This window comes from Budorcas taxicolor, chromosome 21, assembly GCF_023091745.1.
Source record: "Budorcas taxicolor isolate Tak-1 chromosome 21, Takin1.1, whole genome shotgun sequence".
In the NCBI taxonomy this organism is placed as follows: domain Eukaryota; kingdom Metazoa; phylum Chordata; class Mammalia; order Artiodactyla; family Bovidae; genus Budorcas; species Budorcas taxicolor.
In genome coordinates this window covers 28,674,712-28,692,755 of record NC_068930.1, presented here as the reverse complement: position 1 = coordinate 28,692,755, position 18,044 = coordinate 28,674,712, and the positions used below count along the sequence as shown (strand labels likewise).

General features: G+C 47.5%; 1 pseudogene; it reads left to right on the top strand.

Moving 5' to 3' along the window:
* Window positions 1–276: 276 nt before the first annotated feature.
* The window catches only part of LOC128066750 (elongation factor 2-like), a 67,184-nt pseudogene continuing 49,416 nt past the window's right edge, over window positions 277–18,044 (top strand).

Here is an 18,044-nt window from a genome sequence, read left to right as displayed (position 1 = left end):
GTCACATGGACAAGCCACACCATATGGCTTCCCTGGGTTCTAACAGCAGGATCTGGGGAGTTTGTCTAGGTGCACACTTCCTTGCTGTAGCTGTGTCACCTGTTACCCGCTTCTCTGAGCCCCAGTTTTGTCCTCTAGAAAAAAGACATCGATTGCTACCTTAGCAGGTTGCCACCTTAATCCTGTGAAGACTAATTAGGGGAATCCTACAATTAATAGCTGGCCTTAAGAGATATCAATGAATAGCTGGCCTTAAGAGATACTGGGCTGCTCGGCGCGACCCAGCTCGCTCGGATCTGCTTGGGAGAATCCACCGCCATCCGCCACCATGGTGAACTTCACAGTAGACCAGATCCGGGCCATCATGGACAAGAAGGCCAACGTCCGGAACATGTCTGTCATCGCCCACGTGGACCATGGCAAGTCCACTCTGACAGACTCCCTGGTGTGTAAGGCGGGTATCATCGCCTCTGCCCGGGCTGGGGAGACCCGCTTCACTGACACCCGGAAGGACAAGCAGGAGCGTTGCATCACCATCAAGTCAACGGCCATCTCCCTTTTCTACGAGCTTTCAGAGAACGACTTGAATTTCATCAAGCAGAGCAAGGATGGCTCTGGCTTCCTCATCAACCTCATTGATTCCCCTGGGCACGTCGACTTTTCCTCAGAGGTGACAGCCGCACTCCGTGTCACTGACGGTGCCTTGGTGGTGGTGGACTGTGTGTCTGGTGTGTGTGTGCAGACAGAGACGGTGCTGCGCCAGGCCATCGCTGAGCACATCAAGCCAGTGCTGATGATGAACAAGATGGACCGGGCCCTGCTTGAGCTGCAGCTGGAGCCTGAGGAGCTCTACCAAACCTTCCAGCGTATCGTGGAGAATGTCAATGTCGTTATCTCTACCTACGGCGAGGGCGAGAGCGGCCCCATGGGCAACATCATGACTGACCCCGTCCTTGGTACTGTTGGCTTTGGATCTGGTCTCCATGGTTGGGCCTTTACCCTGAAGCAGTTTGCAGAGATGTATGTGGCCAAGTTTGCCGCCAAGGGCGAGGGACAGCTAGGGCCTGCTGAGCGGGTCAAGAAGGTAGAGGACATGATGAAAAAGCTGTGGGGAGACCTGTGCTTTGATCCAGCCACTGGCAAGTTCAGCAAGTCAGCCAATAGCCCTGATGGCAAGAAGCTGCCTCGGACGTTCTGCCAGCTCATCCTGGACCCAGTCTTCAAGGTGTTTGATGCAATCATGAACTTCAAGAAAGAGGAGATGGCAAAACTAATTGAAAAACTGGACATCAAGTTGGACAGTGAAGATAAGGACAAGGAGGGCAAACCACTTCTGAAGGCTGTGATGCGCCGCTGGCTGCCTGCTGGGGACGCCCTGCTGCAGATGATCACCATCCACCTGCCTTCCCCTGTGACAGCCCAGAAGTACCGCTGTGAGCTCCTGTATGAGGGTCCCCCAGACGATGAGGCAGCCATGGGCATTAAAAGCTGTGATCCCAAAGGCCCTCTCATGATGGACATTTCCAAAATGGTGCCGACCTCTGACAAAGGTCGGTTCTATGCCTTCGGCCGGGTCTTCTCAGGGCTGGTGTCTACTGGCCTGAAGGTCCGCATCATGGGACCCAACTATACTCCTGGGAAGAAGGAGGACCTGTACCTGAAGCCGATCCAGAGGACAATCCTGATGATGGGCCGTTACGTGGAGCCCATCGAGGATGTGCCTTGTGGCAACACTGTGGGTCTGGTGGGCGTGGACCAGTTCCTGGTGAAGACTGGCACCATCACCACCTTCGAGCATGCCCACAACATGCGGGTGATGAAGTTCAGCGTGAGCCCTGTTGTCAGGGTCGCTGTGGAGGCCAAGAACCCGGCCGACCTGCCCAAGCTGGTGGAAGGTCTGAAGCGGCTGGCCAAGTCGGACCCCATGGTGCAGTGCATCATCGAGGAGTCCGGGGAGCACATTATCGCGGGGGCTGGGGAGCTGCACTTGGAGATCTGCCTCAAGGACCTGGAGGAGGATCCTGCTTGCATCCCCATCAAGGAATCTGACCCAGTTGTCTCGTACCGGGAGACTGTCAGTGAGGAGTCGAACGTGCTCTGCCTGTCCAAGTCCCCCAACAAGCACAATAGGCTTTACATGAAGGCGCGGCCCTTCCCTGATGGCCGGGCTGAGGACATCGACAAGGGCGAGGTGTCCACACGCCAGGAGCTCAAGCAGCGGGCCCGCTACCTGGCTGAGAAGTACGAGTGGGACGTGGCTGAGGCCCGTAAGATCTGGTGCTTCGGCCCTGATGGCACGGGCCCCAACATCCTCACGGACATCACCAAGGGTGTACAGTACCTCAACGAAATCAAGGACAGTGTGGTGGCTGGCTTCCAGTGGGCCACCAAGGAGGGGGCGCTATGCGAGGAGAATATGCGGGGCGTGCGCTTTGATGTCCATGATGTGACGCTTGCACGCTGATGCCATCCACCGTGGGGGTGGCCAGATCATCCCCACAGCTTGGCGCTGCCTGTATGCCAGTGTGCTGACTGCCCAGCCCCGGCTCATGGAGCCCATCTATCTTGTGGAGATCCAGTGTCCGGAACAAGTGGTTGGTGGTATCTACGGTGTCCTGAACAGAAAGCGGGGCCACGTCTTTGAGGAGACCCAGGTGGCCGGCACTCCCATGTTTGTTGTGAAGGCCTACCTCCCTGTCAATGAGTCCTTTGGCTTCACCGCTGACCTGAGGTCCAACACGGGTGGCCAGGCCTTCCCCCAGTGTGTGTTCGACCACTGGCAGATCCTGCCCGGTGACCCCTTTGACAACACCAGCCGCCCCAGTCAGGTGGTGGCGGAGACACGCAAGCGCAAAGGCCTGAAGGAAGGGATCCCAGCCTTGGACAACTTCCTGGACAAGTTGTACGCGGCCTCTGCTTAGCCTGCCACTGGGTGGGACTTGGCGCGGCCCCTGCGCCCAGGGACAAGTGACCACAGCAACAAGCCCCCACATTCTCCACAACACCTCGAGGCTGTCCAGACCCAGTAATGCTCTGCCTGACAGGTTTCTGGGGCCCACTTCGTGCCATCACTCAACATGAACACTAAATGCTGTTTCTTTCGATATTTCTTTCCAGATTTTAGGGGCAACAAGTGCCCTCGGAGCAGGGACTTATCTGGCCGGTGGGAATGCGGGAGGGGATGGGACAACCAATACTTTTTTGTTGAGAGGGAAACTTAATGTCAAGAAGTTAAAAATAAACGCATTAAGAGGTTTATTTGGGTAAATGGCCCCTAGTGGATTTTCCTCCAGAAGGGGCAAGAAACAAGCGGGTAGATGTTCTCTTTGGACAGAAGCTAGAAGGCAGGAAACCCTGCCCGCACAGTGTCACTGAGCACCTCCAGCTGTATTAGTGCCATTGGAATAATAAACTCTACATGGTGGAAAAAAAAAGAGAGATACTGGGCTTCCCTGATAGCTCAGCTGGTAAAGAATCCTCTTGCCATGCAGGAGTCCCAGGTCTGATTCCTGGGTTGGGAATCCTGATCCACTGCAGAAGGGACAGGCTACCCACTCCAGTAGTCATGGGCTTCTCTTGTGGCTCAGCTGGTAAAGAATCTGCCTGCAATGCAGGAGACCTGGGTTCAATCCCTGGACTGGGAAGATCCCCTGGAGAAGGGAAAGGCTACCCACTCCAGTATTCTGGCCTGGAGAATTCCATGAACTGTATAGCCTATGGGGTCGCAAGAATCATACACGAATGAGGGACTTTCACTTCATTTTCAAGAGCTACGACCTGAATCCAGATTAAACTGGCGTCTCCAAGTGTCATCTGGCATTTCTTCCCTGAAGCCAGCCAAAACCCACACAGCTGCATTTCCAGGGTCTCCACTTAGCCAGCTGGACAGAAAACCCAACATGGTTCAAACAAGCTGACAGGCAAGCAGGAGAGGACTCACAGGCAGACCGCTTCCCTCCGGTTTCAGGTGGAGCTCCGGGACCACAGCAGGAACCGGCGCTCTCAACCCCTGGGCTCAGCAACGGCCTCATTCTCAGGCCAGCAGCTCTGCCCTCATGGGCTCAGGAAAGTCACCAACTGCCCCAGGCTGACCTCACGCCCCTCCCACTGCTGGAGCCTGACCTCACCCAGCCCCACCCCTTCTGGCAGAAGGCGAGCTCCTCTTCCCTTGCTTCCAGCGAGAGGCCCGGCCCTGGGCCCCGATTGGTCACCGCACCAGTCCTGAGCCAATCACGGTGGCCAGGAGGGATAGAACACACCGATCGGCCAGGTTCAGGTCATGTGACCATACTCTCCAGGACACGGGTGAGTTGCTCCCCCTGTGTCAGCGGTGGAGACAGTGCGATGCCCAAGAGCAGGGCTGAGAGTCCAGTCACTGTGTCCGTGTGCTCAGTGTCCTGGGACGTGCCTGTGCATCCTCTCTACACACCACTTTGTCCTCTGCAGGCAAAATATTCATGACACACCTCTTTCCTTCCCAAGCGCTGTTTCACGCACCCACATTCAAGGGAGCAGGGCCTTCTGTTTGAAGATAGGTTATGAGATCCTCTCTTGACCTCTGGGCTTGGTACTTGTATCATGTTAGAATAATTTATTCGGTCTAAAAACCCCCACAAGCACCACCACATGCAGCTTTGCGTATTCAGGATTCTTAGCTGTTCTGAGTTGAGGGCATGGCCCACGGGCCTCCCAAAGGGAATGAATTTTGTCCAAGGAAGCACCTGAGAGGCTGAATCACTGAATCACTTTGCTATACACCTTAAACAAACTAATTATTGTAAATTAACAATACCTGAACTTAAAAGATATTCCTTCATCCAAAATTGTTCGAAATTCTGTAAAGTTTTTCTTTCAGTCGTTGGTTCTTCAGTTCAATTCAGTTCAGTTCATTTCAGTTCGTTTCAGTTCAGTCGCTCAGTCGTGTCCAACTCTGCGACCCCATGAACTGCAGCACGCCAGGCCTCCCTGTCCATCACCATCTCCCGGAGTTCACTCAAACTCACATCCATCTAGTCGGTGATGCCATCCAGCCATCTCATCCTCCGTCGTCCCCTTCTCCTCCTGCCCCCAATCCCTCCCAGTATAAGGGTCTTTTCCAAAGAATCAACTCTTTGCATGAGGTGGCCAAAATACTGGAGCTTCAGCTTTAGCATCATTCCTTCCAAAGAACACCCAGGGCTGATCTCCTTTGGAATGGGCTAGTTGGATCTCCTTGCAGTCCAAGGGACTCTCAAGAGTCTTCTCCAACACCACAGTTCAAAAGCATCAATTCTTCAGTGCTCAGCTTTCTTTACAGTCCAACTCTCTCACCCATACATGACCACTGGAAAAACAATAGCCTTGACTAGACGGACCTTTGTTGGCTAAGTAATGTCTCTGCTTTTGAATATGATATCTACGTTGCTCATAAATTTTCTTCCAGGGAGTAAGCGTCTTTTAATTTCATGGCTGCAGTCAACATCTGCAGTGATTTTGGAACCCGAAAAATAAAGTCTGAAACTGTTTCCCCATCTATTTCCCATGAAGTGATGGGACAAGATGCCATGATCTTTGTTTTCTGAATGTTGAGCTTTAAGCCAACTTTTTCACTCTCCTCTTTCACTTTCATCAAGAGGCTTTCTAGTTCCTCTTCACTTTCTGCCATAAGGGTGGTGTCCTCTGCATATCTGAGGTTATGATATTTCTCCCAGCAATCTTGATTCCAGCTTGTGCTTCTTCCAGCCCAGCGTTTCTCATGATGTACTCTGCATAGAAGTCAAATAAGCAGGGTGTCAATATACAGCCTTGACGTTCTCCTTTTCCTATTTGGAACCAGTGTGTTGTCCCTGTCCAGTCTGTTGCTTCCTGACCTGCATATAAGTTTCTCAAGAGGCAGGTCAGGTGGTCTGGGATTCTCATCTCTTGAAGAATTTTCCATGGTTTATTCTGGTCCACACAGTCAAAGGCTTTGGCATAGTCAATAAAGCAGAAATAGATGGGTTATTTTGGAACTCTTCTTTTTTGAAGATTCAGCAGATGTTGGCAATTTGACCTCTGGTTGCTCTGCCTTTTCTAAAACCAACTTGAACATTTGGAAGTTCACGGTTCACGTAGTGCTGAAGCCTGGCTTGGAGAATTTTGAGCATTGCTTAAGTTGTGTGTGAGATGAGTGCAATTGTGTGGTAGTTTGAGCATTCTTTTCCTTGCCTTTCTTTGGGACTGGAATGAAAACTAACCTTTTCCAGTCCTGTGGCCACTGCTGAGTTTTCCAAATTTGCTGGCAACTTGAGTGCAGCACTTTCACAGCATTGTCTTTCAGGATTTGAGATAGCTCAACTGGAATTCCATCGCCTCCACTAGCTTTGTTCATAATGATGCTTTCTAAGGCCCACTTGACTTCATTCCAGGATGTTTGGCTCTAGGTGAGTGATCACACCATCGTGATTATCTTGGTCGTGAAGCTCTTTTTTGTACACTTCTTCTGTGTATTCCTGCCACCTCTTCTTAATATCTTCTGCTTCCGTTAGGTCCATACCATTTCTGTCGTTTTTCGAGCCCATCTTTGCATGAAATATTCCCTTGGTGTCTCTAATTTTTTTGAAGAGATCTCTAGTCTTTCCCATTCTGTTGTTTTCCTCTATTTCTTTGCATTGATCACTGAGGAAGACTTTCTTATCTCTTTTTGCTATTCTTTGGAACTCTGCATTCAGATGCTTATATCTTTCCTTTTCTCCTTTGCTTTTCACTTCTCTTCTTTTCACAGCTATTTCTAAGTCCTCCCCAGACAGCCATTTTGCTTTTTTGCACTTCTTTTCCACGGGGATGGTCTTGAGCCCTGTCTCCTGTACAATGTCACGAACCTCAGTCCAGAGTTCATCAGGCACTCTATCTATCAGATCTAGTCCCTTAAATCTATTTGGTTGTTAGTATGTTTCTAATTGGTTTGGTGGTGTTTTGTGAGGTAGGGATCCAACTTAGTTTCCCATATGGATACCAAATTGCCCCAATGGGATGATTCTTTTGTCCTTTCTCCTGGAAATGTCCTTTCTGGGTTTGCATATTAAAAAGCTTTTTTAAAAATGCCACGTATCAAGCGCTTCAGATCTTTTCTAATTTGTAGAGCTCCCCAGAGGCATGTTTCCTTTTCTGTGTCTTTTCTTTGCATTTCACCATTGCCAGTTTCTGGTATACACAAGTACCCTCAGAGGGTTCTCTGTAGTGAACCGTGTATGTTTCTGTGAGAACAGAGGATGTGAGCATGGAGGAGGGTCTGAGTCCATAGTGACCATGTGACCATGCTCAGCAACCCCAATATTAAGTCTGGCTGAGACCTCCTAAGGCAAGGTCTGTGTTTCGTCCTCTCGGTGTCTGGATATGCAGAACAATGTCGGTGGATTGGGACTTGGATCTCTGGGTCCAGCAGTGTAGAGATATATCCATAGCCTGCTTTTCCATTATATTTTCCTCCTGTAGGCTCTGCTGAGCTGGTGTGGAGATATTTCTGCTAAAAGCTTGAGAGGTCGTCAGTCTTTCTGCTTCTCATCCCCTGCCTCGTCTGTACTTCTGTCATTTTTTAAAAATTTAGCTAGTTTTCAATGTTGTCCGTCCTTGTGTCATTCTGACCCTCAGGCCCCTGTGGTTTAATAGACCTCCAGCTCCCAAGAGCTCTTTGCCTGGTGGAGACATGGAGAACTCAGGGAGCAACACTACATCACACTGGAGCCTGGACCAGAGAGAAGGTTCTTGCCAGGAAGGCTCCATCCCTGCTGTGGGGGGTTCAGAGTTATCACTTCTGATTGTGCATGGACCTCGGTGCAGGCCCCACTCTGAGATCTGGAAAGGAGGTGGCTTCCCTCATTGACACAGAACTAGTATTTGTTTGTCCTCGTCCTTGTCCAGTCCCATTCCGCTCCCAGGCTCTACCCTTGACTCTCGCCCACAGGATCAGGAGAGCCCAGTTCTAGAGGAGTTTCATACAAGGAGAGGCTCCTGGAGACACTCCAACCCCTCGGCCTAAATAAGCATTTCCTTGGAGTTTCACAGCCCTGGGAGGAGACACTGGTTTTGTGTTCACTTTACAGTTGAATATGTTGAGCCTCAGATCATTGTGTGATTTGCCCTGGGTCACTCTACAGGTCAGTGGGTGAGCTGGGATTTGAACCCAGACTCTAGGTCTTGGAGCCCGTGACTGTACAGGTATTTCTGCCCCTCAGTTAAATTTATTTCAGGGTTTGTTTTTTGTTTTTTTTTTGTTTTTTTTGGATGCATTTGTATATGGGACTGTTCTGTTCTCTTTCTGATGGTTCATATCTTGCTATGTTGCCGAGTTTATTAGTTTTAATAGTTGTTACTTGGTGGAGTTTTTAAGGTTACATATAAATCCTGTTGTAATCGAATAGTGACAGTGCAACTTCATCTGTTCTGATGGGGATGCCTTTAATTTCCTTTTCTTGCCTAGTTACTCTGGGAAGGACACTTCCACTGCTATGATGAGCAAGGTAGGTGAGATTGGACATCCTTGTTCTTTCCTGATCTTTCAGGAAAACCTCTGGTGGCTCAGATGGTAAAGCGTCTGCCTACAGTGTGGGAGACCCAGGTTGGATCCCTGGGCTGGGAAGATCCCCTGGAGAAGGAAATGGGAACCCACTCCAGTACGCTTGCCTGGAAAATCCCATAGACGGAGGAGCCTGGTAGGCTACAGTCCACGGGGTCGGCAAGAGTCGGGCACAACCGACAGGCTTCACTGTCACTTTTTACCTCTTTACCACTGAGTTGGATGTTAGCCGTGGGCTTGTCTTATATACCCTTTAGTATGTTCCATGTATAGCCACTGTACTGAGAGATTGTATCCAAATTGATGTTAGCCTTTGTCGAAAGCTTTTTCTGCAATTATTGAGAAGATCATGTGATTTTATTCTTAATTTTGCTTATATTGTGTATCACAGTGATTGATGTGCAGATCATAAATCATGCTTGCAGGCACAGAATAACTTACATTTGGTCACAGTGTATGATTCTTTTAATGTATTCATCAATTTGGTTTGCTAATATACTTTTAAGGATTTTTACATCCATGTACAGCAGAGTCAGGGTTCTCTGGTGGTTCATATGGTAAAGAATCTGCCTGCAACCCAGGAGACCTAGGTTTGACCCCTAGGTCAGGAAGATCCCCTCGAGAAAGGAATGGCTACCCACTCCAATATTCTTGCCTGGAAAATTCTCTGGACAGAGGACCTGGTGGGCTACAGTCCATGGGTCACAAATAACTGGACATGACTGAACGATTCACACTTACAAGACTACTTCTTGACATTGTTAATATCTAAATTTAAGATTTTCTCTCAGTCAAAGATTACAGTCAAATACAAAATGTCAAAAGTCAAAGAGTCCTTAGAAATAAATGACAATAAGGTATAACAGATGAAAGCAAAAAGGACTCCACATAATTTACTTTTCATAAGAATTTTAGATCTTCAGAGGAATTCTCATTAAGCTGAATTAAAACGCAAGCTTTAGTTTAGAATGGAAACTTTTTTGGTATTATGTTTCTATGTCGAGACTGAAATTTCATTATTTATGTATATGTATTAAGCAATACTGTGTGGATATTAAAATCATATTTTCAAAACCTTTAATGACATTTATAAGTACTTACAGTGGAAAAACAACTAGGAAGAGAAGATGATCCCATATAGGTTTAATGACATTGCATATGTGTTGAATGATAGTTTTCAGACTGTATTTATTTATTTTTAATTGAAGAATAACTGCTTTACAATGCTTGGTTGGTTTTCCTCATACAACAACACAAGTAAGCCCTAAGTATATTATCCACTCTTCGGTGAGCCTGCCTCCCACTTCCCAACATCCCACCATCCCACCCTCTAGGTCGTCACAGAGCTCCCTGCTGGGCTCCCTATGTTATATAGCAACTTCCCACTAGCTAGCTAGTTTGCATATGGTAGTGGCTATGTTTCAATGCTACTCTCTCAATTTGTCCCCCCCTCTTCTCCAGCTGAGTTCACAAGTCCTTCCTCTACATCTGTGCATCTATTCAGTTCAGTTCAGTGGCTCAGTCGTGTCTGACTCTTTACAACCCCATGAACCCTAGCACACCAGGCCTCCCTGTCCATCACTAACTCCCGGGGTTTACCCAAACTCATGTGCATTGAGTCGGTGATGCCACCTAACCATCTCATCCTCTGTCATCCCCTTCTCATCCTCTGTCATCCTCTTCTCCTCCTGCCTTCAATCTTTCCCAACATCAGGGTCTGTTCAAATCAGTCAGCTCTTCATCATCATGTGGCCAAAATATTGGAGTTTCAGCTTCAACATCAGTCCTTCCAATGGACACCCAGGACTGATTTCCTTTAGGATGGACTGGTTGAATCTCTTGCAGTCCAGGGGATTCTCAAGAGTCTTTTCCAACACCACAGTTCAAAAGCATCAATTCTCTGCTCAGCTGTTTTTATAGTCTGACTCTTACATCCACACATGACTACTAGAAAAATCTTAGCCTTGACTAGACAGACTTTGTTGACAAAGCAATGTCTCTGCTTTTGAATATGCTGTCTAGGTTGGTCATAACTTTCCTTCCAAGGAGTAAGCATCTTTTAATTTCATGTCTGCAATCACCATCTGCAAGGAAAGATATAAGCATCTGAACGCAGAGTTCCAAAGAAGAGCAAAGAGAGATAAGAAAGCCTTCCTCAGTGATTCATGCAAATAAATAAAGGAAAGCAATAAAATGGGAAAGACTAGAGGTCTCTACAAGAAAATTAAAGATACCAAGGGAATATTTCATGCAAAGATGGGCTCAATAAAGGACAGAAATGGTATGGACCTAACAGAAGCAGAAGATATTAAGAAGAGGTGGCAACAATACACAGAAGAACTGTACAAAAAAGAGCTTCACGACCAAGATAAAAACGATGGTGTGATCACTCACCTAGAGCCAGACATCCTGGAATGTGAAGTCAAGTGGGCCTTAGAAAGCATCACTACGAACAAAGCTAGCGGAGGTGATGGAATTCCAGTTGAGCTATCTCAAATCCTGAAAGACAATGCTGTGAAAGTGCTGCACTCAATTTGCCAGCAAATTTGGAAAACTCAGCAGTGGCCACAGGACTGGAATAGGTTAGTTTGATTCCAATCCCAAAGAAAGGCAAGGAAAAGAATACTCAAACTACCGCACAATTGCACTCATCTCAAACGCTAGTAAAGTAATGCTCAAAATTCTCCAAGCCAGGCTTCAGCACTATGTGAACCATGAAGTTCCAGATGTTCAAGCTGGTTTTAGAAAAGGCAGAGGAACCAGAGATCAAATTGCCAATATCCTCTGGATCATGGAAAAAGCAAGAGAGTTCCAAAAAAACCCATCTATTTCGGCTTTATTGACTATGCCAAAGCCTTTGACTGTGTGGACCACAATAAACTGTGGAAAATTCTGAAAGAGATGGGAATCCCAGACCACCTGACCTGCCTCTTGAGAAACCTATATGCAGGTCAGGAAGTAACAGGACATGGAACAACAGACTGGTTCCAAATAGGAAGAGGAGTACGTCAAGGCTGTGTATCGTCACCCTGCTTATTTACCTTCTATGCAGAGTACATCGTGAGAAACGCTGGGCTGGAAGAGGCACAAGCTGGAATCAAGATTTCCGGGAGAAATATCAATAACTCAGATATGCAGATGACACCACCCTTATGGCAGAAAGTGAAGAGGAACTAGAAAGCCTCTTGATGAAAGTGAAAGAGGAGAGTGAAAAAGTTGGCTTAAAGGTCAACATTCAGAAAGCTAAGATCGTGGCATCTGGTCCCATCACTTCATGGCACATAGATGGAGAAACAGTGGAAACAGTGTCAGACTTTATTTTGGGGGGTTCCAAAATCACTGCAAGTGGTGACTGCAGACATGAAATTAAAAGATGCTAACTCCTTGGAAGAAAATTTATGAGCAACGTAGATATCATATTCAAAAGCAGAGACATTACTTAGCCAACAAAGGTCCATCTAGTCAAGGCTATGGTTTTTCCAGTAGTCATGTATGGATGTGAGAATTGGACCTTGAGGAAAGCTGAGCCTTGAAGAACTGATGCTTTTGAACTGTGGTGTTGGAGAAGACTCTTGAGAGTCCCTTGGACTGCAAGGAGATCCAACTAGTCCATTCTAAAGGAGATCAGCCCTGGGTGTTCTTTGGAAGGAATGATGCTAAAGCTGAAGCTCCAGTATTTTGACCACCTCATGAGAAGAGTTGACTCATTGGAAAAGACCCTGATGCTGGGAGGGATTGGGGGCAGGAGGAGAAGGGGATGACAGAGGATGAGATGGCTGGATGGCATCACGGACTCGATGGATGTGAGTCTGAGTGAACTCCGGGAGATGGTGATGGACAGGGAGGCCTGGCGTGCTGCGATGCATGGGGTCGCAAAGAGTCGGACACGACTGAGCGACTAAACTGAACTGAACAGGTCTAGAACAAGCTTGACTTTCGGTCAAAGCACCTCGTGTTATTTTCAACTATTATAAAAGGAAATGAAAGGGAATAAGGTGTAGTGTTCTGGTGCTATACTCTGTTTTAAAAACAGGATTTTTATGCTGAGTCTTTGAGCACAGCAAAAAAGGTTCATTGTTTTATTTTTTTTTCCTCCTCCTATTTATACACAGATGAAATTCTTGAGAAATCTAGGTAAGGGGTTGAAGTTGAGGTTAATTGGTGTTAAATCCAGGAGAATTGGAGGAAGCCAGGAAGATGGAAGAAGAAGTGGATGGGGCTGCCATCAATAAAATCGGCACCCTTCTCCTGCATCACACCCCTCTGCAGTGTAACCCATGGCACTTTGTCTTCAGTCAGTCCCTCCCGCTAGCCCCATGAGGACAAGAGAGCGACTCAGCTTTGCCCACTGAGCACAGGGGTGGTGGGCCCAGTTCATCTGACCTGTGTGAAGAAATTGGGCCTGCAGCCCAGCACACAGGGCACCAGACCCATCCATTCTGTGTGTTTAGGCAAAAGTGGCTGAGGATCACAGTCCAACAAATACCAAAGCTGCTTCTGATTCCAGACTCACTCCTGACTGCATTTTCTTTTAAAGTATAATCGGGCTCCCTCCTGATTGCACTTTGTCTCAGATTGCATAATGAACATGCTTTTGTTTAAAAAATTGTTTTGCATTGTCACTTCTGAACCGTGTTGACGATATCGTATCTGACATAGCGACAGAGTTTGGTGTTTTGTGTTTATTTTCACTCAAGCTGGGTAGAAGACAGAAGAACGACCTGAGAAGTGTCACTCTTTCGGAGGCCAGCGCTCAGGTGAAGGATATTGCAATATTCAGGGAGAGGATAATTCTAAAAGATGGACTTCAATAAGGTATTTTGAGCATATTTTCCATGGGATCTTAGTAGATGAAAAAGATCCAAATATGGAGAAGGGATGGCACCCACTCCAGTGTTCTTGCCTGGGAAATTCTTGCCTGGGACAGAGGAGCCTGGTGGCCTACAGTCCATGGCATCACAAAGAGACAGACACAGCTTAGCCACTGAACAGCAACAATACACAACCAGGCAGATTGTGATTCGGGGAAACACTGCTTGATGGAAATGTAGAATAAAACGGAGAGTGAAGTGACCTAGCAAATATGGAGCATAGAGTTTTGGAAGAAATTAAAAGTGTATAGAATAATAGTTGCAAATATTCAAGCAATAAAGTCTGTGGCTAAAGGAAAAAAAGGAAAAGATCCAGATAAAGAAAAGAAAGTATTTGTAAAGACGGATAAAGATCAAGCTTCTGAAATTCGGGTGACAATGATGCTCACTGAGAGCTGTAAGCTGTGCGGTCTTCATCACAGAAATCTTCTTCCTGTCAGCAGGGTGTGTATAGAAGGAGAAAAGCCCTTGGGGATATTGGCTTACATGAACTGGGGGAATCTTAGATTGTTTTCATGGCAGCGCCAATTAGTAGAGGCCCATAATCCACGGGCGGTGTCTCAACAAGGCTTGGTTCACATGACTGTTCAGATTGCCTGAGGAATGAGCCATCTGTCCAGCAGGGAAGTCATCCACCAAGATGTGGCTGTTAGGAACCGTGTCGCTGAGAACACACTTCAAGTGAAGATTGCAGACAATGCTGTCTGCAGAGATGTGTTCCCCATGGACTCTGTCATTGCCTGGGGGACAATGAGAACAGGCGGGTTTGGTGGATGGCCCTTGAAAGTTTGGTTAATAACGAGTTCTCCAGTGCCAGTGACCTGTGCGCCTTCAGAGGGAGGCTGTGGGAGCTAGCTTTTGACTCTGGGCCTAATGCCCTACGTGGACAGGGACCCCTTTGACATGGCTGCGTGCCCTAAAAGACGGTTACCGCACTGTCCTGAGGAACTGTTTGCTGTGATGGCTTGTTGCTGGCCCTTCGATCTGGAAGAAAGATCCTAGTTTTAGCAGCTGCTCATGGATAGCCACCTCTGCCATGTCCTCATGATTACAGATGGGTCACTAATTGCCCCCCATGTTCAGCTATGTATCTTGAAAGAAAAAGATCAAAGAATTTGCGCACCTGCCTTGAAACCACCACAGGTAACTACTATTAATAATCCTGCTTTTCCCTCTAAACATTCTTAAACACCTTTTTTTAAACATTTTTTCATTTCACTAATTATTTTGCTACAATGTTACTTTTGATAACTCCCTAACATACTGTATGGGTCTAACACCAGTAACTTAACCAGAATCCCACTGGGAACATTTTGATTATTTTGAAGTTTTTGACATTTGAATAATACTACAAAAACATTTTGTCACATAAATGTCTATATGCGTGTTAGTCACTCAGTTGTGTCCAACTCTTTGCCACCCACGAGCTGTAGCCTGCCAGGCTCCTCTGTCCAGGGGATTCTCCAGACAAGAACAATGGAATGGGTTGCCATTCCCTTCTCCACGGGATCTTCCCAACCCAGGGGTTGAACAGGTCTCCTGCATTGCAGGCAGATTCCTCATCATCTGAGCCACCGAGGAAGCCCAAATGTCTCTCAAATCCATGATTATTGAACAAGGCTAAGAGGTAGACTAAAATGATCGTTTGTGTGGAAATGGTTTCAGCAACTCAGAGAATGGAGCAAAAGCCAAGTGCTTCATAAGACACTGTCTGGACACTCTCCAGGGAGGGAGAGGTGGAAATCCTGGGAAGTGGTTTGCATCAGGAAGATTCCAGACTCCTGTGGGATGGTAGCATAATGGAGGACAGAAACAGCTGTCAAAGCCAGAGACCTTTTGCTGTGATTCAGCAGGGAGAGCATGAGGTGTGCCCAAGAGGACAGAACAGACAAAAGAATCCAGAGGAAGACACTCAAGTGCTGAGACACGGTAGAACCCGAGTCTGAGGAGTCAAGAAAAAAAAAGGCCAAGGTGACTCAGGACCCAGGAAAGGGATGGGTGAAAAGTCACTTCACGATTTTGTGGAATCTATTCCAAACACTGAGTTTTGTATTTTCTATTTGTCCAACTCAAACTATTGGGGGATGTCAAAGAATCTTTAAAAGTTTATATGTATTTAATGAAATTCTATAGAGTGAATGTTTAATATCCAGGCAGAGAGACTGTGTGCACCCTGCTTATCTTTACTACTGGGGACAAATTTCTGGCCTTTAATCCTATTATTTTCAATTTATAAAATGGACATGACATTTTTCAGATTTGCTTACAGTTTAAGTTCTTTGAGCAAAGATTGTGGCCAACTTTGCTTAAAGGCTGTTTGAAGGGTTAACAGGACTTTTCAGGTGGTGCTAGTGGTAAAGAACCCTCCCTGTCAATGTAGGAGACCTAAGAGATGCTGGTTGCATCTCCGGGCCAAGAAGAGCCTCTGTAAGAGAGCATGGCAACCCACTCCAGTATTCTTGCCTGGCGAATCCCATGAACAAAGAAGCCTGGTGGGCTAAGGTCCATAGGTTGCAAAGAGTTAGACATGACTGAAGCGACTTAGCATGCAACAAGCACAAATGGTTGGCACGCCTTAGAAGGGAGAGGTTGGCTACTGCCTTGTAGGGGCTAGAGGTTGTCCCCTGCCCATCAGGGCCATGTACTCACATTCTAGGCTTCTTTCCTCCGAAAGAGGCTTTGTTTCTATTCCAGAAGAAAATACAGGATCTTTCCTACTGAGGAGGAGAGCAGGAGCAGATGCATCAGCCATCTATTTAAGCTCTGAGTTTCATAACCTGGAATTTATGCATAAACCCCATTGCACACACAGGTACACATGCCTCTACCCTCTCCCCCTGTGGGGAACCAGGGCTAAGTTTATTCGGCAATGAAACAGTCTGATGCTTGATCCAGAGATCTCATGACGGGCTGGTGTGTATACAGTTGGCTAGCATGTATGTTTGTATGCATACATATACACTTGCATACTGGTATAAATACATGCCACCCAGGTATACGTGCACACTCATAAAGACTCATATAAATAACTGTGGTAAGGTAACTCGTTAACTCAGAAGTAGGATCTCAGACCTGTCAGAATTTCAGACAAAATACCGAGAAATGGATCAACAGAAGCAGTGGGATGTCTCAAGATCAGGGTAAAAGGATGGTGACTTCCCCCACCTCCAGTCGCTCACTTGCTCTGATGAAACAAGCTGCCATGTTTTGTGCAGCCCTATGGAGAGGCCCGGGCTTCCCTGGTGGCACTGGGGGTAAAGAACCTGCTTGCCATTGCTAGAGGCCCAAGAGAGGCCACTTCAGTCCCCAAATTGGAAAGATCCCCTGGAGGAGGGCATGGCAATCCACTCCAGTATTCTTGCCTGGAGAATCCCATGGACAGAGGGAGCCTCGCACAGGGTTGCCAAGGGTCGGACACAGCTGAGGCGACTTAGCATGTACATACACACATATGGAGAGGACTGGGCTTCCCTGGTGGCTCAGCCGTGAAGACTCCGCCCGCTAATGCAGGAGACTTGGCTTTGATCCCTGGGTTGGGAAGATCTCCTGGAGAAGGAAATAGCAACCCACTCCAGTATCCTTGCCTGGAGAACTCCACGGACATAGGGGCCTGGTAGGCTACAGTCCATGGGGTTGCAAAGAGTCTGACATGACTGAGTGACTAACAAACAATAAATGGAGAGGCCCACATCACAATAAACAATAAACGGAGAGGCCCACGTCACAAGGACAAAGGACAGCGTCCTGCCAACTGCCCCCAAGAACTGAATCCAGCCCCCACCTCATGTGTACGCTTGGAAGCACGTCCTTTCCATTCAGGCCTTGAAGGGACCACAGCCCCAGTCTGGTGAGACTCCGTATCAGAGAACCAAACTACACTGAACCATGAGAAATGGTGATGTAATAAAGGCTGTGACACACCTAGATGCCGTATTAGAAACAGAGACATCACTTTGCTGACAAAGATCCGTCTGGTCAGTGCTATAGTATTTCCAGCAGTCAAGTACGGATGTGAAAGTAGGACCATACAGAAGGCTGAGCACCGAGGAACTGATGCTTTGTTTAACTGTGGTGCTGGAGAAGACTCATGAGAGTCCCTTCGATAGCAAGGAGATCAAACCAGTCAATCTTGAAGCAAATCAACCCTGAGTATTCATTGGAAGGACTGATGCTGAAGCTGAAGCTCCAATACTTTGGCCACCTGATGGGAAGAGCTGACTCACTTGAAAAGACTCCGATGCTTGAAAGATTGAAGGCATGAAAAGAAGGGGTCGACAGGATTAGATGGTTGGATGGCATCACCGACTCAGTGGACGTGAGTTAGAGCAGACTCTGAGAGAGGGGGAAGGACAGGGAGGTCTGGCATGCTGCCGTCCGCGGGGTCACCAAGAGTCAGACACGACTGAGTGACTGGACAACAAGAATAAGGCTGTAGTTTTAAAACACCAAGTTTTAGGGTAATTTCCACTAATACGTGCTCTTACCTATCCTGTAAAACATGGCCCGAGTCTCCCTCGCGTCCGTGCACACGGGTGTCCCTCCCACAGCAGCAGTGCTGCTGGCCATGCCCTGCGTGCACGTTCTCGGAGGGAACAGGGCCCAGAGCATCAGGGTTCACAGGGCTGCCCTGCCCTGGGCCT